General features: G+C 43.8%; 7 non-coding genes across 7 annotated transcripts; all 7 read right to left on the reverse strand.

Moving 5' to 3' along the window:
* Positions 1–7249: 7249 nt before the first annotated feature.
* trnal-cag (transfer RNA leucine (anticodon CAG)) lies at positions 7250–7332 on the reverse strand. The gene has a single exon. It is a non-coding gene; the product is annotated as a tRNA-Leu (tRNA).
* A 2584-nt stretch (positions 7333–9916) lies between these two features.
* Positions 9917–9999, reverse strand: trnal-cag (transfer RNA leucine (anticodon CAG)). The gene has a single exon. It is a non-coding gene; the product is annotated as a tRNA-Leu (tRNA).
* A 2471-nt stretch (positions 10000–12470) lies between these two features.
* Positions 12471–12553, reverse strand: trnal-aag (transfer RNA leucine (anticodon AAG)). The gene has a single exon. It is a non-coding gene; the product is annotated as a tRNA-Leu (tRNA).
* Positions 12554–15155: 2602 nt separating this feature from the next.
* Positions 15156–15238, reverse strand: trnal-aag (transfer RNA leucine (anticodon AAG)). Its single transcript has one exon. It is a non-coding gene; the product is annotated as a tRNA-Leu (tRNA).
* Positions 15239–19648: 4410 nt separating this feature from the next.
* trnal-cag (transfer RNA leucine (anticodon CAG)) lies at positions 19649–19731 on the reverse strand. The gene has a single exon. It is a non-coding gene; the product is annotated as a tRNA-Leu (tRNA).
* A 2470-nt stretch (positions 19732–22201) lies between these two features.
* On the reverse strand, positions 22202–22284 carry trnal-cag (transfer RNA leucine (anticodon CAG)). The gene has a single exon. It is a non-coding gene; the product is annotated as a tRNA-Leu (tRNA).
* A 2698-nt stretch (positions 22285–24982) lies between these two features.
* On the reverse strand, positions 24983–25065 carry trnal-cag (transfer RNA leucine (anticodon CAG)). The gene has a single exon. It is a non-coding gene; the product is annotated as a tRNA-Leu (tRNA).
* Positions 25066–27634: the final 2569 nt, after the last annotated feature.

A 27634-nucleotide genomic window follows, 5' to 3' on the forward strand; every position in this document is an offset into this window, starting at 1 on the left:
CTTCAAAGGCCAAGCGTCGTTGCCGTGATGGCTCGAGCGAGCGTTGTTGATGACTTCACGCTTTCGTTCCGACCATATATTGTGGCTGGAGTCGATGCGCCAGTCGTTGCAGTCTTTTCAGTCACAGAGGTGTCGCTGCTACGGGAAGGTTACCGCTAACGACTCCACAACGAGGAAAATGGAGAAGAAAACAAGAGCAGGAAGAGTAGCACTGTCATCAATGATCAGCATTCTCACCTCTGCTTACATAATAGCTGATGAGCCTCCAGAATTTGGAATTTCAAGAGGCATGATGATGCCCATCTCACCTCCAAATTCCTAAGCATTCTCACCTCTACTTACATAATAGCTGATCAGCCTCCAGAAGTTGAAATTTCAATAGGCGTGATGATGCCCATCTCACCTCCAAATTCCTGAGCATTCTCACCTATTACTTACATAATAGCTGAGACTGCAGAAGTTGAAATTTCAATAGGTGTGTTATCACCATTATAGTCTGATGTGGTACTTAGAATACTGTTTTGATATTCTCACCCATCTTAGGCCTAAATGTGAATAGCCCCCCTTCAAATAGCCTGATATGAATCCAGTTTGCTTCGGTCAAAAGCCCTGTCCTGTAATCCTATGATACGGTACCGGGGGTTTGAAAAATCTGCATAAGGGTCCAAAGTAAAATCTATTTACAACCTATCAACACTGCAAAGGGAAAAAAAAAGTCTAGCTTCTTCTGGAGCAAACATTCTACTTTTTATTGTTTTGATGATGCGGAGTGTCCTACATCTACCACAAGGCAGAATTTCTGGGTGTTGCCACCAAGATTCAAGGGTTTATTGTCATATATACAGTGCATGTTAGAAACACATTCCTGTACAATGAGATTCTTGTTGAGCCCTTTTCACCACTTGCATGCTGCAGATCATGCCTAGTTTCTTCTCAATTGCTTTGCGTGATTCAAAACATTCCTTTAAAAGGCACCTCAAATGGGACACAAAACTCTTATTTCGCTCATTGGCTACGGTAGTCTTTTCAAATGACGACTGTATCTGTGCTATCGAAATTCCTCGTTAGTATAATGGTCAGTATCTCCGCCTGTCACGCGGAACATCGGGGTTCGATTCCCCGACGTGGAGAGCTAGGATTTTTATCACATGACTCCCACCAAGTATAATCTAATTCACCCACCATCAGCCAAGTTCCCTCTTGCAAACAGTCACCTCCCTTACAAATCACTCAAGACCAGCAGCTCTTACACCAGCCTTCAATACATGCTGTCATCTCATATTCAACTATCTTACACTTGTTTGCTTTTATCAAAGCACTTTGGAAGGCATTTCACTTGGCACCACATGTAATGCCACCACGAGAAGCCTGGCCTGCAGGGACTATCTTCCCCCTAACCTCTCCTTCATACCACTCTTCCATAAAGCTCACTTCCAAGTACCTTGTCCAACAACAGAAGACCTGTTCTTTCATTCTTGTCTTGTCCAAAGCCAACAAGGGCTTCCCCCTAACCTCTCCTTCATACCACTCTTCCATAAAGCTCACTTCCAAGTACTTTGTCCAACAACAGAAATCCTGTGGTTTTATTCTTGTCTTGTCCAAAGCCAACAATGACTTTGCATACCAGGGACGATCTATCGAGGTCTTTTGTCACGACCAGTGTTTTGTTTTCAGACGATTTTTCCACAAAAATGACAGAAAAACAGAAGGTTTTACGGTGGTGTTGAGTACATGCCAAAATGTTAATATGTAACAATAACTTGAGTTGTGGACAAAGGATTCTCATGCACCAAGCCCCTTCCCTGCGATTCAGAGCGGTCCTAAGACATCAGAGTAACATGACGGCACAAAGAATGTTGCTGTAAACTAGATGATATAGCGCTAGCCACGCAAGGAGTAAATGTGGTTTGCCTTGCCAGTGAAAACCATTCTCTTGGAGAAGGTTGCTTTGTCAGAAGTGGGATTTGAACCCACGCCTCCAGGGGAGGGAGGAGTGTTGGCGGGCCCAGGGATCATTCGAGTGAATATGTGGGTCTGCGTGCTGTTCATGTGTCTTGGCTGTTGTTTAAGTTGTTTAATAACCACAATAATGTCACGTGTACATAAAATCATTTAAGAAATTAAAAAGGGGGAAAAGGAGAGCAAAGTGAGGAAAGGTGTGACAGATGATGTCCCACAGCAGTCTAAGCCTATAGCAGCTTGGGCAACATGGGATGTTTCAGGATTACCTGAGCCATCCCTAACTATAAGCTTTATCAAAAAGCATTTGGAAGCAAGAACTCTTCAGATGTAAAATGGCCGCAATAATCTTTAAACTAGACGATACAGTGCCAGTTTAGCAATACAACATAGCATAGTCAAGCAAGGAGTGAACGTGGGTTGCCTTGCCAGTACAAATCATTCTGTTGGAGAAGTTTGAAATGTCAGAAGTGGAATTTGAACCCCGCCTCCAAGGGAAACTGCGGTCTTAACGCAGCACTTCAAAGGCCAAGCGTCGTTGCCGTGATGGCTCGAGCGAGCGTTGTTGATGACTTCACGCTGTCGTCCCGACCATATATTGTGGCTGGAGTCGATGCGCCAGTCGTTGCAGTCTTTTCAGTCACAGAGGTGTTGCTGCTACGGGAAGGTTACCGCTAACGACTCCACAACGAGGAAAATGGAGAAGAAAACAAGAGCAGGAAGAGTAGCACTGTCATCAATGATCAGCATTCTCACCTCTGCTTACATAATAGCTGATGAGCCTCCAGAATTTGGAATTTCAAGAGGCATGATGATGCCCATCTCACCTCCAAATTCCTAAGCATTCTCACCTCTACTTACATAATAGCTGATCAGCCTCCAGAAGTTGAAATTTCAATAGGCGTGATGATGCCCATCTCACCTCCAAATTCCTGAGCATTCTCACCTATTACTTACATAATAGCTGAGACTGCAGAAGTTGAAATTTCAATAGGTGTGTTATCACCATTATAGTCTGATGTGGTACTTAGAATACTGTTTTGATATTCTCACCCATCTTAGGCCTAAATGTGAATAGCCCCCCTTCAAATAGCCTGATATGAATCCAGTTTGCTTCGGTCAAAAGCCCTGTCCTGTTGTCCTATGTTACGGTACCGGGGGTTTGAAAAATCTGCACAAGGGTCCAAAGTAGAATCTATTTACAACTTATCAACACTGCAAAGGGAAAAAAAAAAGTCTAGCTTCTTCTGGAGCAAACATTCTACTTTTTATTGTTTTGATGATGCGGAGTGTCCTACATCTACCACAAGGCAGAATTTCTGGGTGTTGCCACCAAGATTCAAGATTCAAGCGTTTATTGTCATATATACAGTGCATGTTAGAAACACATTCCTGTACAATGAGATTCTTGTTGAGCCCTTTTCACCACTTGCATGCTGCAGATCATGCCTAGTTTCTTCTCAATTGCTTTGCGTGATTCAAAACATTCCTTTAAAAGGCACCTCAAATGGGACACAAAACTCTTATTTCGCTCCTTGGCTACTGTAGTCTTTTCAAATGACGACTGTATCTGTGCTATCGAAATTCCTCGTTAGTATAATGGTCAGTATCTCCGCCTGTCACGCGGAACATCGGGGTTCGATTCCCCGACGGGGAGAGCTAGGACTTTTATCACATACCTCCCACCAAGTATAATCTAATTCACCCACCATCAGCCAAGTTCCCTCTTGCAAACAGTCACCTCCCTTACAAATCACTCAAGACCAGCAGCTCTTACACCAGCCTTCAATACATGCTGTCATCTCATATTCAACTATCTTACACTTGTTTGCTTTTATCAAAGCACTTTGGAAGGCATTTCACTTGGCACCAAATGTATTGCCACCACGAGGAGCCTGGCCTGCAGGGACTATCTTCCCCCTAACCTCTCCTTCATACCACTCTTCCATAAAGCTCACTTCCAAGTACCTTGTCCAACAACAGAAGACCTGTTGTTTCATTCTTGTCTTGTCCAAAGCCAACAAGGACTTCCCCCTAACCTCTCCTTCATAAGACTCTTCCATAAAGCTCACTTCCAAGTACATTGTCCAACAACAGAAATCCTTTGGTTTCATTCTTGTCTTGTCCAAAGCCAACAAGGACTTCCCCCTAACCTCTCCTTCATACCACTCTTCCATAAAGCTCACTTCCAAGTACTTTGTCCAACAACAGAAAACCTGTGGTTTTATTCTTGTCTTGTCCAAAGCCAACAAGGACTTTGCATACCAGGGACGATCTATCGAGGTCTTTTGTCACGATCAGTGTTTTGTTTTCAGACGATTTTTCCACAAAAATGACAGAAAAATAGGAGGTTTTACGGTGGTGTTGAGTACATGCCAAAATGTTAATATGTAACAATAACTTGAGTTGTGGACAAAGGATTCTCATGCACCAAGCCCCTTCCCTGCGATTCAGAGCGGTCCTAAGACATCAGAGTAACATGACGGCACAAAGAATGTTGCTGTAAACTAGATGATATAGCGCTAGCCACGCAAGGAGTAAATGTGGTTTGCCTTGCCAGTGAAAACCATTCTCTTGGAGAAGGTTGCTTTGTCAGAAGTGGGATTTGAACCCACGCCTCCAGGGGAGGGAGGAGTGTTGGCGGGCCCAGGGATCATTCGAGTGAATATGTGGGTCTACGTGCTGTTCATGTGTCTTGGCTTTTGTTTAAGTTGTTTAATAACCACAATAATGTCACGTGTACATAAAATCATTTAAGAAATTAAAAGGGGGAAAAGGAGAGCAAAGTGAGGAAAGGTGTGACAGATGATGTCCCACAGTAGTCTAAGCCTATAGCAGCTTGGGCAACATGGGATGTTTCAGGATTACCTGAGCCATCCCTAACTATAAGCTTTATCAAAAAGCATTTGGAAGCAAGAACTCTTCAGATGTAAAATGGCCGCAATAATCTTTAAACTAGACGATACAGTGCCAGTTTAGCAATACAACATAGCATAGTCAAGCAAGGAGTGAACGTGGGTTGCCTTGCCAGTAAAAATCATTCTGTTGGAGAAGTTTGAAATGTCAGAAGTGGAATTTGAACCCCGCCTCCAAGGGAAACTGCGGTCTTAACACAGCACTTCAAAGGCCAAGCGTCGTTGCCGTGATGGCTCGAGCGAGCGTTCTTGATGACTTCACGCTGTCGTCCCGACCATATATTGTGGCTGGAGTCGATGCGCCAGTCGTTGCAGTCTTTTCAGTCACAGAGGTGTTGTTGCTACGGGAAGGTTACCGCTAACGACTCCACAACGAGGAAAATGGAGAAGAAAACAAGAGCAGGAAGAGTAGCACTGTCATCAATGATCAGCATTCTCACCTCTGCTTACATAATAGCTGATGAGCCTCCAGAATTTGAAATTTCAAGAGGCATGATGATGCCCATCTCACCTCCAAATTCCTAAGCATTCTCACCCATTACTTACATAATAGCTGATCAGCCTACAGAAGTTGAAATTTCAATAGGCATGATGATGCCCATCTCACCTCCAAATTCCTGAGCATTCTCACCCATTACTTACATAATAGCTGATCAGCCTACAGAAGTTGAAATTTCAATAGGCATGATGATGCCCATCTCACCTCCAAATTCCTGAGCATTCTCACCCATTACTTACATAATAGCTGAGACTGCAGAAGTTGAAATTTCAATAGGTGTGTTATCACCATTATAGTCTGATGTGGTACTTAGAATACTGTTTTGATATTCTCACCCATCTTAGGCCTAAATGTGAATAGCCCCCCTTCAAATAGCCTGATATGAATCCAGTTTGCTTCGGTCAAAAGCCCTGTCCTGTTGTCCTATGATACGGTACCGGGGGTTTGAAAAATCTGCATAAGGGTCCAAAGTAGAATCTATTTACAACTTATCAACCCTGCAAAGGGAAAAAAAAAAGTCTAGCTTCTTCTGGAGCAAACATTCTACTTTTTATTGTTTTGATGATGCGGAGTGTCCTACATCTACCACAAGGCAGAATTTCTGGGTGTTGCCACCAAGATTCAAGATTCAAGCGTTTATTGTCATATATACAGTGCATGTTAGAAACACATTCCTGTACAATGAGATTCTTGTTGAGCCCTTTTCACCACTTGCATGCTGCAGATCATGCCTAGTTTCTTCTCAATTGCTTTGCGTGATTCAAAACATTCCTTTAAAAGGCACCTCAAATGGGACACAAAACTCTTATTTCGCTCCTTGGCTACTGTAGTCTTTTCAAATGACGACAGTATCTGTGCTATCGAAATTCCTCGTTAGTATAATGGTCAGTATCTCCGCCTGTCACGCGGAACATCGGGGTTCGATTCCCTGACGGGGAGAGCTAGGACTTTTATCACATACCTCCCACCAAGTATAATCTAATTCACCCACCATCAGCCAAGTTCCCTCTTGCAAACAGTCACCTCCCTTACAAATCACTCAAGACCAGCAGCTCTTACACCAGCCTTCAATACATGCTGTCATCTCATATTCAACTATCTTACACTTGTTTGCTTTTATCAAAGCACTTTGGAAGGCATTTCACTTGGCACCAAATGTATTGCCACCACGAGAAGCCTGGCCTGCAGGGACCTCTATCTTCCCCCTAACCTCTCCTTCATAAGACTCTTCCATAAAGCTCACTTCCAAGTACCTTGTCCAACAACAGAAGACCTGTTGTTTCATTCTTGTCTTGTCCAAAGCCAACAAGGACTACCCCCTAACCTCTCCTTCATACCACTCTTCCATAAAGCTCACTTCCAAGTACCTTGTCCAACAACAGAAGACCTGTTGTTTCATTCTTGTCTTGTCCAAAGCCAACAAGGACATCCCCCTAACCTCTCCTTCATACCACTCTTCCATAAAGCTCACTTCCAAGTACTTTGTCCAACAACAGAAATCCTGTGGTTTCATTCTTGTCTTGTCCAAAGCCAACAATGACTTTGCATACCAGGGACGATCTGTCGAGGTCTTTTGTCACGACCAGTGTTTTGTTTTCAGACGATTTTTCCACAAAAATGACTGAAAAACAGGAGGTTTTACGGTGGTGTTGAGTACATGCCAAAATGTTAATATGTAACAATAACTTGAGTTGTGGACAAAGGATTCTCATGCACAAAGCCCCTTCCCTGCGATTCAGAGCGGTCATAAGACTTCAGAGTAACATGACGGCACAAAGAATGTTGCTGTAAACTAGATGATATAGCGCTAGCCAAGCAAGGAGTGAAGTTGGGTTGCCTTTGCCAGTGAAAACCATTCTCTTGGAGAAGGTTGCTTTGTCAGAAGTGGGATTTGAACCCACGCCTCCAGGGGAGACTGCGACCTGAACGCAGCGCCTTAGACCGCTCGGCCATCCTGACCGCAAAAAAGAGACTTGTACTTATTGTCGGCGGGCCCAGGGATCATTCGAGTGACTATGTTGGTCTACGTGGTGTTCATGGGTCTTGGCTGTTGTTTAAGTTGTTTAATAACCACAATAATGTCACGTGTACATAAAATCATTTGAAAAATTAAACAGGGGGAAAAAGAGAGCAAAGTGAGGAAAGGTGTGACAGATGAGGTCCCCCAGCAGTCTAAGCCTATAGCAGCTTGGGCAACATGGGATGTTTCAGGATTACCTGAGCCATCCCTAACTATAAGCTTTATCAAAAAGCATTTGGAAGCAAGAACTCTTCAGATGTAAAATGGCCGCAATAATCTTTAAACTAGACGATACAGTGCCAGTTTAGCAATACAACGTAGCATAGCAGAGCAAGGAGTGAACTTGGGTTGCCTTGCCAGTAAAAATAATTCTGGTAGAGAAGTTTGCAATGTCAGAAGTGGAATTTGAACCCCGCCTCCAAGGGAAACTGCAGTCTTAACGCAGCACTTTAAAGGCCAAGCGTCGTTGCCGTGATGGCTCGAGCGAGCGTTGTTGATGACTTCATGCTGTCGTTCCGACCATATATTGTGGCTGGAGTCGATGCGCCAGTCGTTGCAGTCTTTTCAGTCACAGAGGTGTCGCTGCTACGGGAAGGTTACCGCTAACGACTCCACAACGAGGAAAATGGAGAAGAAAACAAGAGCAGGAAGAGTAGCACTGTCATCAATGATCAGCATTCTCACCTCTGCTTACATAATAGCTGATGAGCCTCCAGAATTTGAAATTTCAAGAGGCATGATGATGCCCATCTCACCTCCAAATTCCTAAGCATTCTCACCCATTACTTACATAATAGCTGATCAGCCTCCAGAAGTTGAAATTTCAATAGGCATGATGATGCCCATCTCACCTCCAAATTGCTGAGCATTCTCACCCATTACTTACATAATAGCTGAGACTGCAGAAGTTGAAATTTCAATAGGTGTGTTATCACCATTATAGTCTGATGTGGTACTTAGAATACTGTTTTGATATTCTCACCCATCTTAGGCCTAAATGTGAATAGCCCCCCTTCAAATAGCCTGATATGAATCCAGTTTGCTTCGGTCAAAAGCCCTGTCCTGTTGTCCTATGATACGGTACCGGGGGTTTGAAAAATCTGCATAAGTGTCCAAAGTAGAATCTATTTACAACTTATCAACACTGCAAAGGGAAAATAAAAAGTCTAGCTTCTTCTGGAGCAAACATTCTACTTTTTATTGTTTTGATGATGCGGAGTGTCCTACATCTACCACAAGGCAGAATTTCTGGGTGTTGCCACCAAGATTCAAGATTCAAGCGTTTATTGTCATATATACAGTGCATGTTAGAAACACATTCCTGTACAATGAGATTCTTGTTGAGCCCTTTTCACCACTTGCATGCTGCAGATCATGCCTAGTTTCTTCTCAATTGCTTTGCGTGATTCAAAACATTCCTTTAAAAGGCACCTCAAATGGGACACAAAACTCTTATTTCGCTCCTTGGCTACTGTAGTCTTTTCAAATGACGACAGTATCTGTGCTATCGAAATTCCTCGTTAGTATAATGGTCAGTATCTCCGCCTGTCACGCGGAACATCGGGGTTCGATTCCCTGACGGGGAGAGCTAGGACTTTTATCACATACCTCCCACCAAGTATAATCTAATTCACCCACCATCAGCCAAGTTCCCTCTTGCAAACAGTCACCTCCCTTACAAATCACTCAAGACCAGCAGCTCTTACACCAGCCTTCAATACATGCTGTCATCTCATATTCAACTATCTTACACTTGTTTGCTTTTATCAAAGCACTTTGGAAGGCATTTCACTTGGCACCAAATGTATTGCCACCACGAGAAGCCTGGCCTGCAGGGACCTCTATCTTCCCCCTAACCTCTCCTTCATAAGACTCTTCCATAAAGCTCACTTCCAAGTACCTTGTCCAACAACAGAAGACCTGTTGTTTCATTCTTGTCTTGTCCAAAGCCAACAAGGACTACCCCCTAACCTCTCCTTCATACCACTCTTCCATAAAGCTCACTTCCAAGTACCTTGTCCAACAACAGAAGACCTGTTGTTTCATTCTTGTCTTGTCCAAAGCCAACAAGGACATCCCCCTAACCTCTCCTTCATACCACTCTTCCATAAAGCTCACTTCCAAGTACTTTGTCCAACAACAGAAATCCTGTGGTTTCATTCTTGTCTTGTCCAAAGCCAACAATGACTTTGCATACCAGGGACGATCTGTCGAGGTCTTTTGTCACGACCAGTGTTTTGTTTTCAGACGATTTTTCCACAAAAATGACTGAAAAACAGGAGGTTTTACGGTGGTGTTGAGTACATGCCAAAATGTTAATATGTAACAATAACTTGAGTTGTGGACAAAGGATTCTCATGCACAAAGCCCCTTCCCTGCGATTCAGAGCGGTCATAAGACTTCAGAGTAACATGACGGCACAAAGAATGTTGCTGTAAACTAGATGATATAGCGCTAGCCAAGCAAGGAGTGAAGTTGGGTTGCCTTTGCCAGTGAAAACCATTCTCTTGGAGAAGGTTGCTTTGTCAGAAGTGGGATTTGAACCCACGCCTCCAGGGGAGACTGCGACCTGAACGCAGCGCCTTAGACCGCTCGGCCATCCTGACCGCAAAAAAAGAGACTTGCACTTATTGTCGGCGGGCCCAGGGATCATTCGAGTGACTATGTTGGTCTACGTGCTGTTCATGGGTCTTGGCTGTTGTTTAAGTTGTTTAATAACCACAATAATGTCACGTGTACATAAAATCATTTGAAAAATTAAACAGGGGGAAAAAGAGAGCAAAGTGAGGAAAGGTGTGACAGATGAGGTCCCCCAGCAGTCTAAGCCTATAGCAGCTTGGGCAACATGGGATGTTTCAGGATTACCTGAGCCATCCCTAACTATAAGCTTTATCAAAAAGCATTTGGAAGCAAGAACTCTTCAGATGTAAAATGGCCGCAATAATCTTTAAACTAGACGATACAGTGCCAGTTTAGCAATACAACGTAGCATAGCCAAGCAAGGAGTGAACTTGGGTTGCCTTGCCAGTAAAAATAATTCTGGTAGAGAAGTTTGCAATGTCAGAAGTGGAATTTGAACCCCGCCTCCAAGGGAAACTGCAGTCTTAACGCAGCACTTTAAAGGCCAAGCGTCGTTGCCGTGATGGCTCGAGCGAGCGTTGTTGATGACTTCACGCTGTCGTTCCCACCATATATTGTGGCTGGAGTCGATGCGCCAGTCGTTGCAGTCTTTTCAGTCACAGAGGTGTCGCTGCTACGGGAAGGTTACCGCTAACGACTCCACAACGAGGAAAATGGAGAAGAAAACAAGAGCAGGAAGAGTAGCACTGTCATCAATGATCAGCATTCTCACCTCTGCTTACATAATAGCTGATGAGCCTCCAGAATTTGAAATTTCAAGAGGCATGATGATGCCCATCTCACCTCCAAATTCCTAAGCATTCTCACCCATTACTTACATAATAGCTGATCAGCCTCCAGAAGTTGAAATTTCAATAGGCATGATGATGCCCATCTCACCTCCAAATTGCTGAGCATTCTCACCCATTACTTACATAATAGCTGAGACTGCAGAAGTTGAAATTTCAATAGGTGTGTTATCACCATTATAGTCTGATGTGGTACTTAGAATACTGTTTTGATATTCTCACCCATCTTAGGCCTAAATGTGAATAGCCCCCCTTCAAATAGCCTGATATGAATCCAGTTTGCTTCGGTCAAAAGCCCTGTCCTGTTGTCCTATGATACGGTACCGGGGGTTTGAAAAATCTGCATAAGTGTCCAAAGTAGAATCTATTTACAACTTATCAACACTGCAAAGGGAAAATAAAAAGTCTAGCTTCTTCTGGAGCAAACATTCTACTTTTTATTGTTTTGATGATGCGGAGTGTCCTACATCTACCACAAGGCAGAATTTCTGGGTGTTGCCACCAAGATTCAAGATTCAAGCGTTTATTGTCATATATACAGTGCATGTTAGAAACACATTCCTGTACAATGAGATTCTTGTTGAGCCCTTTTCACCACTTGCATGCTGCAGATCATGCCTAGTTTCTTCTCAATTGCTTTGCGTGATTCAAAACATTCCTTTAAAAGGCACCTCAAATGGGACACAAAACTCTTATTTCGCTCATTGGCTACGGTAGTCTTTTCAAATGACGACTGTATCTGTCCCATCGAAATTCCTTGTTAGTATAATGGTCAGTATCTCCGCCTGTCACGCGGAACATCGGGGTTCGATTCCACGACGGGGAGAGCTAGGACTTTTATCACATGCCTCCCACCAAGTATAATCTAATTCACCCACCATCAGCCAACTTCCCTCTTGCAAACAGTCACCTCCCTTACAAATCACTCAAGACCAGCAGCTCTTACACCAGCCTTCAATACATGCTGTCATCTCATATTCAACTATCTTACACTTGTTTGCTTTTATCAAAGCACTTTGGAAGGCATTTCACTTGGCACCACATGTATTGCCACCACGAGAAGCCTGGCCTGCAGGGACCTCTATCTTCCCCCTAACCTCTCCTTCATAAGACTCTTCCATAAAGCTCACTTCCAAGTACCTTGTCCAACAACAGAAGACCTGTTGTTTCATTCTTGTCTTGTCCAAAGCCAACAAGGACTTCCCCCTAACCTCTCCTTCATACCACTCTTCCATAAAGCTCACTTCCAAGTACTTTGTCCAACAACAGAAATCCTGTGGTTTCATTCTTGTCTTGTCCAAAGCCAACAATGACTTTGCATACCAGGGACGATCTGTCGAGGTCTTTTGTCACGACCAGTGTTTTGTTTTCAGACGATTTTTCCACAAAAATGACTGAAAAACAGGAGGTTTTACGGTGGTGTTGAGTACATGCCAAAATGTTAATATGTAACAATAACTTGAGTTGTGGACAAAGGATTCTCATGCACAAAGCCCCTTCCCTGCGATTCAGAGCGGTCATAAGACTTCAGAGTAACATGACGGCACAAAGAATGTTGCTGTAAACTAGATGATATAGCGCTAGCAAAGCAAGGAGTGAAGTTGGGTTGCCTTTGCCAGTGAAAACCATTCTCTTGGAGAAGGTTGCTTTGTCAGAAGTGGGATTTGAACCCACGCCTCCAGGGGAGACTGCGACCTTAACGCAGCGCCTTAGACCGCTCGGCCATCCTGACCGCAAAAAAAAGACTTGCACTTATTGTCGGCGGGCCCAGGGATCATTGGAGTGACTATGTTGGTCTACGTGGTGTTCATGGGTCTTGGCTGTTGTTTAAGTTGTTTAATAACCACAATAATGTCACGTGTACATAAAATCATTTGAAAAATTAAACAGGGGGAAAAAGAGAGCAAAGTGAGGAAAGGTGTGACAGATGAGGTCCCCCAGCAGTCTAAGCCTATAGCAGCTTGGGCAACATGGGATGTTTCAGGATTACCTGAGCCATCCCTAACTATAAGCTTTATCAAAAAGCATTTGGAAGCAAGAACTCTTCAGATGTAAAATGGCCGCAATAATCTTTAAACTAGACGATACAGTGCCAGTTTAGCAATACAACGTAGCATAGCCAAGCAAGGAGTGAACTTGGGTTGCCTTGCCAGTAAAAATCATTCTGTTGGAGAAGTTTGCAATGTCAGAAGTGGAATTTGAACCCCGCCTCCAAGGGAAACTGCAGTCTTAACGCAGCACTTTAAAGGCCAAGCGTCGTTGCCGTGATGGCTCGAGCGAGCGTTATTGATGACTTCACGCTGTCGTTCCGACCATATATTGTGGCTGGAGTCGATGCGCCAGTCGTTGCAGTCTTTTCAGTCACAGAGGTGTCGCTGCTACGGGAAGGTTACCGCTAACGACTCCACAACGAGGAAAATGGAGAAGAAAACAAGAGCAGGAAGAGTAGCACTGTCATCAATGATCAGCATTCTCACCTCTGCTTACATAATAGCTGATGAGCCTCCAGAATTTGAAATTTCAAGAGGCATGATGATGCCCATCTCACCTCCAAATTCCTAAGCATTCTCACCCATTACTTACATAATAGCTGAGACTGCAGAAGTTGAAATTTCAATAGGTGTCTTATCACCATTATAGTCTGATGTAATACTTAGAATACTGTTTTGATATTCTCACCCATCTTAGGCCTAAATGTGAATAGCCCCCCTTCAAATAGCCTGATATGAATCCAGTTTGCTTCGGTCAAAAGCCCTGTCCTGTTGTCCTATGATACGGTACCGGGGGTTTGAAAAATCTGCATAAGTGTCCAAAGTAGAATCTATTTACAACTTATCAACACTGCAAAGGGAAAATAAAAAGTCTAGCTTCTTCTGGAGCAAACATTCTACTTTTTATTGTTTTGATGATGCGGAGTGTCCTACATCTACCACAAGGCAGAATTTCTGGGTGTTGCCACCAAGATTCAAGATTCAAGCGTTTATTGTCATATATACAGTGCATGTTAGAAACACATTCCTGTACAATGAGATTCTTGTTGAGCCCTTTTCACCACTTGCATGCTGCAGATCATGCCTAGTTTCTTCTCAATTGCTTTGCGTGATTCAAAACATTCCTTTAAAAGGCACCTCAAATGGGACACAAAACTCTTATTTCGCTCATTGGCTACGGTAGTCTTTTCAAATGACGACTCTATCTGTCCCGTCGAAATTCCTCGTTAGTATAATGGTCAGTATCTCCGCCTGTCACGCGGAACATCAGGGTTCGATTCCCCGACGGGAAGAGCTAGGACTTTCATCACATGCCTCCCACCAAGTATAATCTAATTCACCCACCATCAGCCAACTTCCCTCTTGCAAACAGTCACCTCCCTTATAAATCACTCAAGACCAGCAGCTCTTACACCAGCCTTCAATACATGCTGTCATGTCATATTCAACTATCTTACACTTGTTTGCTTTTATCAAAGCACTTTGGAAGGCATTTCACTTGGCACCACATGTATTGCCACCACGAGAAGCCTGGCCTGCAGGGACCTCTATCTTCCCCCTAACCTCTCCTTCATAAGACTCTTCCATAAAGCTCACTTCCAAGTACCTTGTCCAACAACAGAAGACCTATTGTTTCATTCTTGTCTTGTCCAAAGCCAACAAGGACTTCCCCCTAACCTCTCCTTCATACCACTCTTCCATAAAGCTCACTTCCAAGTACTTTGTCCAACAACAGAAATCCTGTGGTTTCATTCTTGTCTTGTCCAAAGCCAACAAGGACATCCCCCTAACCTCTCCTTCATACCACTCTTCCATAAAGCTCACTTCCAAGTACCTTGTCCAACAACAGAAGACCTGTTGTTTCATTCTTGTCTTGTCCAAAGCCAACAAGGACTTCCCCCTAACCTCTCCTTCATACCACTCTTCCATAAAGCTCACTTCCAAGTACTTTGTCCAACAACAGAAATCCTGTGGTTTCATTCTTGTCTTGTCCAAAGCCAACAATGACTTTGCATACCAGGGACGATCTGTCGAGGTCTTTTGTCACGACCAGTGTTTTGTTTTCAGACGATTTTTCCACAAAAATGACTGAAAAACAGGAGGTTTTACGGTGGTGTTGAGTACATGCCAAAATGTTAATATGTAACAATAACTTGAGTTGTGGACAAAGGATTCTCATGCACAAAGCCCCTTCCCTGCGATTCAGAGCGGTCATAAGACTTCAGAGTAACATGACGGCACAAAGAATGTTGCTGTAAACTAGATGATATAGCGCTAGCAAAGCAAGGAGTGAAGTTGGGTTGCCTTTGCCAGTGAAAACCATTCTCTTGGAGAAGGTTGCTTTGTCAGAAGTGGGATTTGAACCCACGCCTCCAGGGGAGACTGCGACCTTAACGCAGCGCCTTAGACCGCTCGGCCATCCTGACCGCAAAAAAAAGACTTGCACTTATTGTCGGCGGGCCCAGGGATCATTGGAGTGAATATGTGGGTCTACGTGGTGTTCATGGGTCTTGGCTGTTGTTTAAGTTGTTTAATAACCACAATAATGTCACGTGTACATAAAATCATTTGAAAAATTAAACAGGGGGAAAAAGAGAGCAAAGTGAGGAAAGGTGTGACAGATGAGGTCCCCCAGCAGTCTAAGCCTATAGCAGCTTGGGCAACATGGGATGTTTCAGGATTACCTGAGCCATCCCTAACTATAAGCTTTATCAAAAAGCATTTGGAAGCAAGAACTCTTCAGATGTAAAATGGCCGCAATAATCTTTAAACTAGACGATACAGTGCCAGTTTAGCAATACAACGTAGCATAGCCAAGCAAGGAGTGAACTTGGGTTGCCTTGCCAGTAAAAATCATTCTGTTGGAGAAGTTTGCAATGTCAGAAGTGGAATTTGAACCCCGCCTCCAAGGGAAACTGCGGTCTTAACGCAGCACTTTAAAGGCCAAGCGTCGTTGCCGTGATGGCTCGAGCGAGCGTTATTGATGACTTCACGCTGTCGTTCCGACCATATATTGTGGCTGGAGTCGATGCGCCAGTCGTTGCAGTCTTTTCAGTCACAGAGGTGTCGCTGCTACGGGAAGGTTACCGCTAACGACTCCACAACGAGGAAAATGGAGAAGAAAACAAGAGCAGGAAGAGTAGCACTGTCATCAATGATCAGCATTCTCACCTCTGCTTACATAATAGCTGATGAGCCTAAAGAATTTGGAATTTCAAGAGGCACGATGATGCCCATCTCACCTCCAAATTCCTAAGCATTCTCACCCATTACTTACATAATAGCTGATCAGCCTCCAGAAGTTGAAATTTCAAGAGGCATGATGATGCCCATCTCACCTCCAAATTCCTAAGCATTCTCACCCATTACTTACATAATAGCTGATCAGCCTCCAGAAGTTGAAATTTCAATAGGCATGATGATGCCCATCTCACCTCCAAATTGCTGAGCATTCTCACCCATTACTTACATAATAGCTGGCACTGCAGAAGTTGAAATTTCAATAGGTGTGTTATCACCATTATAGTCTGATGTGGTACTTAGAATACTGTTTTGATATTCTCACCCATCTTAGGCCTAAATGTGAATAGCCCCCCTTCAAATAGCCTGATATGAATCCAGTTTGCTTCGGTCAAAAGCCCTGTCCTGTTGTCCTATGATACGGTACCGGGGGTTTGAAAAATCTGCATAAGTGTCCAAAGTAGAATCTATTTACAACTTATCAACACTGCAAAGGGAAAATAAAAAGTCTAGCTTCTTCTGGAGCAAACATTCTACTTTTTATTGTTTTGATGATGCGGAGTGTCCTACATCTACCACAAGGCAGAATTTCTGGGTGTTGCCACCAAGATTCAAGATTCAAGCGTTTATTGTCATATATACAGTGCATGTTAGAAACACATTCCTGTACAATGAGATTCTTGTTGAGCCCTTTTCACCACTTGCATGCTGCAGATCATGCCTAGTTTCTTCTCAATTGCTTTGCGTGATTCAAAACATTCCTTTAAAAGGCACCTCAAATGGGACACAAAACTCTTATTTCGCTCATTGGCTACGGTAGTCTTTTCAAATGACGACTGTATCTGTCCCATCGAAATTCCTCGTTAGTATAATGGTCAGTATCTCCGCCTGTCACGCGGAACATCGGGGTTCGATTCCCCGACGGGGAGAGCTAGGACTTTTATCACATGCCTCCCACCAAGTATAATCTAATTCACCCACCATCAGCCAACTTCCCTCTTGCAAACAGTCACCTCCCTTACAAATCACTCAAGACCAGCAGCTCTTACACCAGCCTTCAATACATGCTGTCATCTCATATTCAACTATCTTACACTTGTTTGCTTTTATCAAAGCACTTTGGAAGGCATTTCACTTGGCACCACATGTATTGCCACCACGAGAAGCCTGGCCTGCAGGGACCTCTATCTTCCCCCTAACCTCTCCTTCATAAGACTCTTCCATAAAGCTCACTTCCAAGTACCTTGTCCAACAACAGAAGACCTGTTGTTTCATTCTTGTCTTGTCCAAAGCCAACAAGGACTTCCCCCTAACCTCTCCTTCATACCACTCTTCCATAAAGCTCACTTCCAAGTACTTTGTCCAACAACAGAAATCCTGTGGTTTCATTCTTGTCTTGTCCAAAGCCAACAATGACTTTGCATACCAGGGACGATCTGTCGAGGTCTTTTGTCACGACCAGTGTTTTGTTTTCAGACGATTTTTCCACAAAAATGACTGAAAAACAGGAGGTTTTACGGTGGTGTTGAGTACATGCCAAAATGTTAATATGTAACAATAACTTGAGTTGTGGACAAAGGATTCTCATGCACAAAGCCCCTTCCCTGCGATTCAGAGCGGTCATAAGACTTCAGAGTAACATGACGGCACAAAGAATGTTGCTGTAAACTAGATGATATTATTGCGTTATTGATGACTTCACGCTGTCGTTCCGACCATATATTGTGGCTGGAGTCGATGCGCCAGTCGTTGCAGTCTTTTCAGTCACAGAGGTGTCGCTGCTACGGGAAGGTTACCGCTAACGACTCCACAACGAGGAAAATGGAGAAGAAAACAAGAGCAGGAAGAGTAGCACTGTCATCAATGATCAGCATTCTCACCTCTGCTTACATAATAGCTGATGAGCCTCCAGAATTTGAAATTTCAAGAGGCATGATGATGCCCATCTCACCTCCAAATTCCTAAGCATTCTCACCCATTACTTACATAATAGCTGATCAGCCTCCAGAAGTTGAAATTTCAATAGGCATGATGATGCCCATCTCACCTCCAAATTGCTGAGCATTCTCACCCATTACTTACATAATAGCTGAGACTGCAGAAGTTGAAATTTCAATAGGTGTGTTATCACCATTATAGTCTGATGTGGTACTTAGAATACTGTTTTGATATTCTCACCCATCTTAGGCCTAAATGTGAATAGCCCCCCTTCAAATAGCCTGATATGAATCCAGTTTGCTTCGGTCAAAAGCCCTGTCCTGTTGTCCTATGATACGGTACCGGGGGTTTGAAAAATCTGCATAAGTGTCCAAAGTAGAATCTATTTACAACTTATCAACACTGCAAAGGGAAAAAAAAGTCTAGCTTCTTCTGGAGCAAACATTCTACTTTTTATTGTTTTGATGATGCGGAGTGTCCTACATCTACCACAAGGCAGAATTTCTGGGTGTTGCCACCAAGATTCAAGCGTTTATTGTCATATATACAGTGCATGTTAGAAACACATTCCTGTACAATGAGATTCTTGTTGAGCCCTTTTCACCACTTGCATGCTGCAGATCATGCCTAGTTTCTTCTCAATTGCTTTGCGTGATTCAAAACATTCCTTTAAAAGGCACCTCAAATGGGACACAAAACTCTTATTTCGCTCATTGGCTACGGTAGTCTTTTCAAATGACGACTCTATCTTTCCCATCGAAATTCCTCGTTAGTATAATGGTCAGTATCTCCGCCTGTCACGCGGAACATCGGGATTCGATTCCCCGACGGGGAGAGCTAGGACTTTTATCACATGCCTCCCACCAAGTATAATCTAATTCACCCACCATCAGCCAACTTCCCTCTTGCAAACAGTCACCTCCCTTACAAATCACTCAAGACCAGCAGCTCTTACACCAGCCTTCAATACATGCTGTCATCTCATATTCAACTATCTTACACTTGTTTGCTTTTATCAAAGCACTTTGGAAGGCATTTCACTTGGCACCACATGTATTGCCACCACGAGAAGCCTGGCCTGCAGGGACCTCTATCTTCCCCCTAACCTCTCCTTCATAAGACTCTTCCATAAAGCTCACTTCCAAGTACCTTGTCCAACAACAGAAGACCTATTGTTTCATTCTTGTCTTGTCCAAAGCCAACAAGGACTTCCCCCTAACCTCTCCTTCATACCACTCTTCCATAAAGCTCACTTCCAAGTACTTTGTCCAACAACAGAAATCCTGTGGTTTCATTCTTGTCTTGTCCAAAGCCAACAATGACTTTGCATACCAGGGACGATCTGTCGAGGTCTTTTGTCACGACCAGTGTTTTGTTTTCAGACGATTTTTCCACAAAAATGACTGAAAAACAGGAGGTTTTACGGTGGTGTTGAGTACATGCCAAAATTTTAATATGTAACAATAACTTGAGTTGTGGACAAAGGATTCTCATGCACAAAGCCCCTTCCCTGCGATTCAGAGCGGTCATAAGACTTCAGAGTAACATGACGGCACAAAGAATGTTGCTGTAAACTAGATGATATAGCGCTAGCCAAGCAAGGAGTGAAGTTGGGTTGCCTTTGCCAGTGAAAACCATTCTCTTGGAGAAGGTTGCTTTGTCAGAAGTGGGATTTGAACCCACGCCTCCAGGGGAGACTGCGACCTGAACGCAGCGCCTTAGACCGCTCGGCCATCCTGACCGCAAAAAAAAGACTTGCACTTATTGTCGGCGGGCCCAGGGATCATTGGAGTGAATATGTGGGTCTACGTGGTGTTCATGGGTCTTGGCTGTTGTTTAAGTTGTTTAATAACCACAATAATGTCACGTGTACATAAAATCATTTGAAAAATTAAACAGGGGGAAAAAGAGAGCAAAGTGAGGAAAGGTGTGACAGATGAGGTCCCCCAGCAGTCTAAGCCTATAGCACCTTGGGCAACATGGGATGTTTCAGGATTACCTGAGCCATCCCTAACTATAAGCTTTATCAAAAAGCATTTGGAAGCAAGAACTCTTCAGATGTAAAATGGCCGCAATAATCTTTAAACTAGACGATACAGTGCCAGTTTAGCAATACAACGTAGCATAGCCAAGCAAGGAGTGAACTTGGGTTGCCTTGCCAGTAAAAATAATTCTGGTAGAGAAGTTTGCAATGTCAGAAGTGGAATTTGAACCCCGCCTCCAAGGGAAACTGCAGTCTTAACGCAGCACTTTAAAGGCCAAGCGTCGTTGCCGTGATGGCTCGAGCGAGCGTTGTTGATGACTTCATGCTGTCGTTCCGACCATATATTGTGGCTGGAGTCGATGCGCCAGTCGTTGCAGTCTTTTCAGTCACAGAGGTGTCGCTGCTACGGGAAGGTTACCGCTAACGACTCCACAACGAGGAAAATGGAGAAGAAAACAAGAGCAGGAAGAGTAGCACTGTCATCAATGATCAGCATTCTCACCTCTGCTTACATAATAGCTGATGAGCCTCCAGAATTTGAAATTTCAAGAGGCATGATGATGCCCATCTCACCTCCAAATTCCTAAGCATTCTCACCCATTACTTACATAATAGCTGATCAGCCTCCAGAAGTTGAAATTTCAATAGGCATGATGATGCCCATCTCACCTCCAAATTGCTGAGCATTCTCACCCATTACTTACATAATAGCTGAGACTGCAGAAGTTGAAATTTCAATAGGTGTGTTATCACCATTATAGTCTGATGTGGTACTTAGAATACTGTTTTGATATTCTCACCCATCTTAGGCCTAGATGTGAATAGCCCCCCTTCAAATAGCCTGATATGAATCCAGTTTGCTTCGGTCAAAAGCCCTGTCCTGTTGTCCTATGATACGGTACCGGGGGTTTGAAAAATCTGCATAAGGGTCCAAAGTAGAATCTATTTACAACTTATCAACACTGCAAAAGGAAAAAAAAAAGTCTAGCTTCTTCTGGAGCAAACATTCTACTTTTTATTGTTTTGATGATGCGGAGTGTCCTACATCTACCACAAGGCAGAATTTCTGGGTGTTGCCACCAAGATTCAAGATTCAAGCGTTTATTGTCATATATACAGTGCATGTTAGAAACACATTCCTGTACAATGAGATTCTTGTTGAGCCCTTTTCACCACTTGCATGCTGCAGATCATGCCTAGTTTCTTCTCAATTGCTTTGCGTGATTCAAAACATTCCTTTAAAAGGCACCTCAAATGGGACACAAAACTCTTATTTCGCTCATTGGCTACGGTAGTCTTTTCAAATGACGACTGTATCTGTCCCATCGAAATTCCTCGTTAGTATAATGGTCAGTATCTCCGCCTGTCACGCGGAACATCGGGGTTCGATTCCCCGACGGGGAGAGCTAGGACTTTCATCACATGCCTCCCACCAAGTATAATCTAATTCACCCACCATCAGCCAACTTCCCTCTTGCAAACAGTCACCTCCCTTACAAATCACTCAAGACCAGCAGCTCTTACACCAGCCTTCAATACATGCTGTCATCTCATATTCAACTATCTTACACTTGTTTGCTTTTATCAAAGCACTTTGGAAGGCATTTCACTTGGCACCACATGTATTGCCACCACGAGAAGCCTGGCCTGCAGGGACCTCTATCTTCCCCCTAACCTCTCCTTCATAAGACTCTTCCATAAAGCTCACTTCCAAGTACCTTGTCCAACAACAGAAGACCTGTTGTTTCATTCTTGTCTTGTCCAAAGCCAACAAGGACTTCCCCCTAACCTCTCCTTCATACCACTCTTCCATAAAGCTCACTTCCAAGTACTTTGTCCAACAACAGAAATCCTGTGGTTTCATTCTTGTCTTGTCCAAAGCCAACAATGACTTTGCATACCAGGGACGATCTGTCGAGGTCTTTTGTCACGACCAGTGTTTTGTTTTCAGACGATTTTTCCACAAAAATGACTGAAAAACAGGAGGTTTTACGGTGGTGTTGAGTACATGCCAAAATGTTAATATGTAACAATAACTTGAGTTGTGGACAAAGGATTCTCATGCACAAAGCCCCTTCCCTGCGATTCAGAGCAGTCATAAGACTTCAGAGTAACATGACGGCACAAAGAATGTTGCTGTAAACTAGATGATATAGCGCTAGCCAAGCAAGGAGTGAAGTTGGGTTGCCTTTGCCAGTGAAAACCATTCTCTTGGAGAAGGTTGCTTTGTCAGAAGTGGGATTTGAACCCACGCCTCCAGGGGAGACTGCGACCTGAACGCAGCGCCTTAGACCGCTCGGCCATCCTGACCGCAAAAAAAAGACTTGCACTAATTGTCGGCGGGCCCAGGGATCATTGGAGTGAATATGTGGGTCTACGTGGTGTTCATGGGTCTTGGCTGTTGTTTAAGTTGTTTAATAACCACAATAATGTCACGTGTACATAAAATCATTTGAGAAATTAAACAGGGGGAAAAAGAGAGCAAAGTGAGGAAAGGTGTGACAGATGAGGTCCCCCAGCAGTCTAAGCCTATAGCAGCTTGGGCAACATGGGATGTTTCAGGATTACCTGAGCCATCCCTAACTATAAGCTTTATCAAAAAGCATTTGGAAGCAAGAACTCTTCAGATGTAAAATGGCCGCAATAATCTTTAAACTAGACGATACAGTGCCAGTTTAGCAATACAACGTAGCATAGCCAAGCAAGGAGTGAACTTGGGTTGCCTTGCCAGTAAAAATAATTCTGGTAGAGAAGTTTGCAATGTCAGAAGTGGAATTTGAACCCCGCCTCCAAGGGAAACTGCAGTCTTAACGCAGCACTTTAAAGGCCAAGCGTCGTTGCCGTGATGGCTCGAGCGAGCGTTGTTGATGACTTCACGCTTTCGTTCCGACCATATATTGTGGCTGGAGTCGATGCGCCAGTCGTTGCAGTCTTTTCAGTCACAGAGGTGTCGCTGCTACGGGAAGGTTACCGCTAACGACTCCACAACGAGGAAAATGGAGAAGAAAACAAGAGCAGGAAGAGTAGCACTGTCATCAATGATCAGCATTCTCACCTCTGCTTACATAATAGCTGATGAGCCTCCAGAATTTGAAATTTCAAGAGGCATGATGATGCCCATCTCACCTCCAAATTCCTAAGCATTCTCACCCATTACTTACATAATAGCTGATCAGCCTCCAGAAGTTGAAATTTCAATAGGCATGATGATGCCCATCTCACCTCCAAATTGCTGAGCATTCTCACCCATTACTTACATAATAGCTGAGATTGCAGAAGTTGAAATTTCAATAGGTGTGTTATCACCATTATAGTCTGATGTGGTACTTAGAATACTGTTTTGATATTCTCACCCATCTTAGGCCTAAATGTGAATAGCCCCCCTTCAAATAGCCTGATATGAATCCAGTTTGCTTCGGTCAAAAGCCCTGTCCTGTTGTCCTATGATACGGTACCGGGGGTTTGAAAAATCTGCATAAGGGTCCAAAGTAGAATCTATTTACAACTTATCAACACTGCAAAAGGAAAAAAAAAAGTCTAGCTTCTTCTGGAGCAAACATTCTACTTTTTATTGTTTTGATGATGCGGAGTGTCCTACATCTACCACAAGGCAGAATTTCTGGGTGTTGCCACCAAGATTCAAGATTCAAGCGTTTATTGTCATATATACAGTGCATGTTAGAAACACATTCCTGTACAATGAGATTCTTGTTGAGCCCTTTTCACCACTTGCATGCTGCAGATCATGCCTAGTTTCTTCTCAATTGCTTTGCGTGATTCAAAACATTCCTTTAAAAGGCACCTCAAATGGGACACAAAACTCTTATTTCGCTCATTGGCTACGGTAGTCTTTTCAAATGACGACTCTATCTCTCCCATCGAAATTCCTCGTTAGTATAATGGTCAGTATCTCCGCCTGTCACGCGGAACATCGGGGTTCGATTCCCCGACGGGGAGAGCTAGGACTTTTATCACATGCCTCCCACCAAGTATAATCTAATTCACCCACCATCAGCCAACTTCCCTCTTGCAAACAGTCACCTCCCTTACAAATCACTCAAGACCAGCAGCTCTTACACCAGCCTTCAATACATGCTGTCATCTCATATTCAACTATCTTACACTTGTTTGCTTTTATCAAAGCACTTTGGAAGGCATTTCACTTGGCACCACATGTATTGCCACCACGAGAAGCCTGGCCTGCAGGGACCTCTATCTTCCCCCTAACCTCTCCTTCATAAGACTCTTCCTTAAAGCTCACTTCCAAGTACCTTGTCCAACAACAGAAGACCTGTTGTTTCATTCTTGTCTTGTCCAAAGCCAACAAGGACTACCCCCTAACCTCTCCTTCATACCACTCTTCCATAAAGCTCACTTCCAAGTACCTTGTCCAACAACAGAAGACCTGTTGTTTCATTCTTGTCTTGTCCAAAGCCAACAAGGACATCCCCCTAAACTCTCCTTCATACCACTCTTCCATAAAGCTCACTTCCAAGTACCTTGTCCAACAACAGAAGACCTGTTGTTTCATTCTTGTCTTGTCCAAAGCCAACAAGGACTTCCCCCTAACCTCTCCTTCATACCACTCTTCCATAAAGCTCACTTCCAAGTACTTTGTCCAACAACAGAAATCCTGTGGTTTCATTCTTGTCTTGTCCAAAGCCAACAATGACTTTGCATACCAGGGACGATCTGTCGAGGTCTTTTGTCACGACCAGTGTTTTGTTTTCAGACGATTTTTCCACAAAAATGACTGAAAAACAGGAGGTTTTACGGTGGTGTTGAGTACATGCCAAAATGTTAATATGTAACAATAACTTGAGTTGTGGACAAAGGATTCTCATGCACAAAGCCCCTTCCCTGCGATTCAGAGCGGTCATAAGACTTCAGAGTAACATGACGGCACAAAGAATGTTGCTGTAAACTAGATGATATAGCGCTAGCCAAGCAAGGAGTGAAGTTGGGTTGCCTTTGCCAGTGAAAACCATTCTCTTGGAGAAGGTTGCTTTGTCAGAAGTGGGATTTGAACCCACGCCTCCAGGGGAGACTGCGACCTGAACGCAGCGCCTTAGACCGCTCGGCCATCCTGACCGCAAAAAAAAGACTTGCACTTATTGTCGGCGGGCCCAGCGATCATTCGAGTGAATATGTGGGTCTACGTGCTGTTCATGGGTCTTGGCTGTTGTTTAAGTTGTTTAATAACCACAATAATGTCACGTGTACATAAAATCATTTGAAAAATTAAACAGGGGGAAAAAGAGAGCAAAGTGAGGAAAGGTGTGACAGATGAGGTCCCCCAGCAGTCTAAGCCTATAGCAGCTTGGGCAACATGGGATGTTTCAGGATTACCTGAGCCATCCCTAACTATAAGCTTTATCAAAAAGCATTTGGAAGCAAGAACTCTTCAGATGTAAAATGGCCGCAATAATCTTTAAACTAGACGATACAGTGCCAGTTTAGCAATACAACGTAGCATAGCCAAGCAAGGAGTGAACTTGAGTTGCCTTGCCAGTAAAAATAATTCTGGTAGAGAAGTTTGCAATGTCAGAAGTGGAATTTGAACCCCGCCTCCAAGGGAAACTGCAGTCTTAACGCAGCACTTTAAAGGCCAAGCGTCGTTGCCGTGATGGCTCGAGCGAGCGTTGTTGATGACTTCACGCTGTCGTTCCGACCACCGGTACCGGGGGTTTGAAAAATCTGCATAAGGGTCCAAAGTAGAATCTATTTACAACTTATCAACACTGCAAAGGGAAAAAAAAGTCTAGCTTCTTCTGGAGCAAACATTCTACTTTTTATTGTTTTGATGATGCGGAGTGTCCTACATCTACCACAAGGCAGAATTTCTGGGTGTTGCCACCAAGATTCAAGATTCAAGCGTTTATTGTCATATATGCAGCGCATGTTAGAAACACATTCCTGTACAATGAGATTCTTGTTGAGCCCTCCAGGGGAGACTGCGACCTTAACGCAGCGCCTTAGACCGCTCGGCCATCCTGACCGTAAAAGGAATTCTTGCACAATACTGTCGGCGGGCCCAGGGATCATTCGAGTGAATATGTGGATCTGCATGGTGTTCAAGTGTCTTGGCTGTTGTTTAAGAGGACTCCTGAGGCAAACAAATAGTAGGCATAGCATTTGGAAGCAAGAACTCTTCAGATGTAAAACGGCTGCAACAATCTTAAAACTGGACGACACAGTGCCAGAATAGCAATACAACATAGCATAGCCAAGCAAGGAGTGAAGTTGGGTTGCCTTGCCAGTGAAAACCATTCTCTTGGAGAAGGTTGCTTTGTCAGAAGTGGGATTTGAACCCACGCCTCCAGGGGAGGGAGGAGGGATCATTCGAGTGAATATGTGGGTCTACGTGCTGTTCATGTGTCTTGGCTGTTGTTTAAGTTGTTTAATAACCACAATAATGTCACGTGTACATAAAATCATTTAAGAAATTAAAAAGGGGGAAAAGGAGAGCAAAGTGAGGAAAGGTGTGACAGATGCTGTCCCACAGCAGTCTAAGCCTATAGCAGCTTGGGCAACATGGGATGTTTCAGGATTACCTGAGCCATCCCTAACTATAAGCTTTATCAAAAAGCATTTGGAAGCAAGAACTCTTCAGATGTAAAACGGCTGCAACAATCTTTAAACTGGACGACACAGTGCCAGAATAGCAATACAACATAGCATAGCCAAGCAAGGAGTGAAGTTGGGTTGCCTTGCCAGTGAAAACCATTCTCTTGGAGAAGGTTGCTTTGTCAGAAGTGGGATTTGAACCCACGCCTCCAGGGGAGGGAGGAGTGTTGGCGGGCCCAGGGATCATTCGAGTGAATATGTGGGTCTGCATGGTGTTCAAGTGTCTTGGCTGTTGTTTAAGAGGACTCCTGAGGCAAACAAATAGTAGGCATAGCATTTGGAAGCAAGAACTCTTCAGATGTAAAACGGCTGCAACAATCTTTAAACTGGACGACACAGTGCCAGAATAGCAATACAACATAGCATAGCCAAGCAAGGAGTGAAGTTGGGTTGCCTCGCCAGTGAAAACCATTCTCTTGGAGAAGGTTGCTTTGTCAGAAGTGGGATTTGAACCCACGCCTCCAGGGGAGGGAGGAGGGATCATTCAAGTGACTATGTGGGTCTACGTGCTGTTCATGTGTCTTGGCTGTTGTTTAAGTTGTTTAATATCCCCAATAATGTCACTTGTACATAAAATCATTTGAGAAATTAAACGGGGAAAAAGAGAGCAAAGTGAGGAAAGGTGTGACAGATGAGGTCCCCCAGCAGTCTAAGCCTATAGCAGCTTGGGCAACATGGGATGTTTCAGGATTACCTTAGCCATCCCTAACTATAAGCTTTATCAAAAAGCATTTGGAAGCAAGAACTCTTCAGATGTAAAACGGCCGCAATAATCTTTAAACTAGACGATACAGTGTCAGTTTAGCAATACAACGTAGCATAGCCAAGCAAGGAGTGAAGTTGGGTTGCCTTGCCAGTGAAAATCATTCTGTTGGAGAAGTTTGCATTGTCAGAAGTGGAATTTGAACCCCGCCTCCAAGGGAAACTGCGGTCTTAACGCAGAACTTTAAAGGCCAAGCGTCGTTGCCGTGATGGCTCGAGCGAGCCGTGTTGATGACTTCACGCGGTCGTCCCGACCATATATTGTGGCTGG

The sequence above is a fragment of the Leuresthes tenuis genome, unplaced genomic scaffold (assembly GCF_036924035.1).
Source record: "Leuresthes tenuis unplaced genomic scaffold, fLeuTen1.0.hap1 SCAF_19, whole genome shotgun sequence".
In the NCBI taxonomy this organism is placed as follows: domain Eukaryota; kingdom Metazoa; phylum Chordata; class Actinopteri; order Atheriniformes; family Atherinopsidae; genus Leuresthes; species Leuresthes tenuis.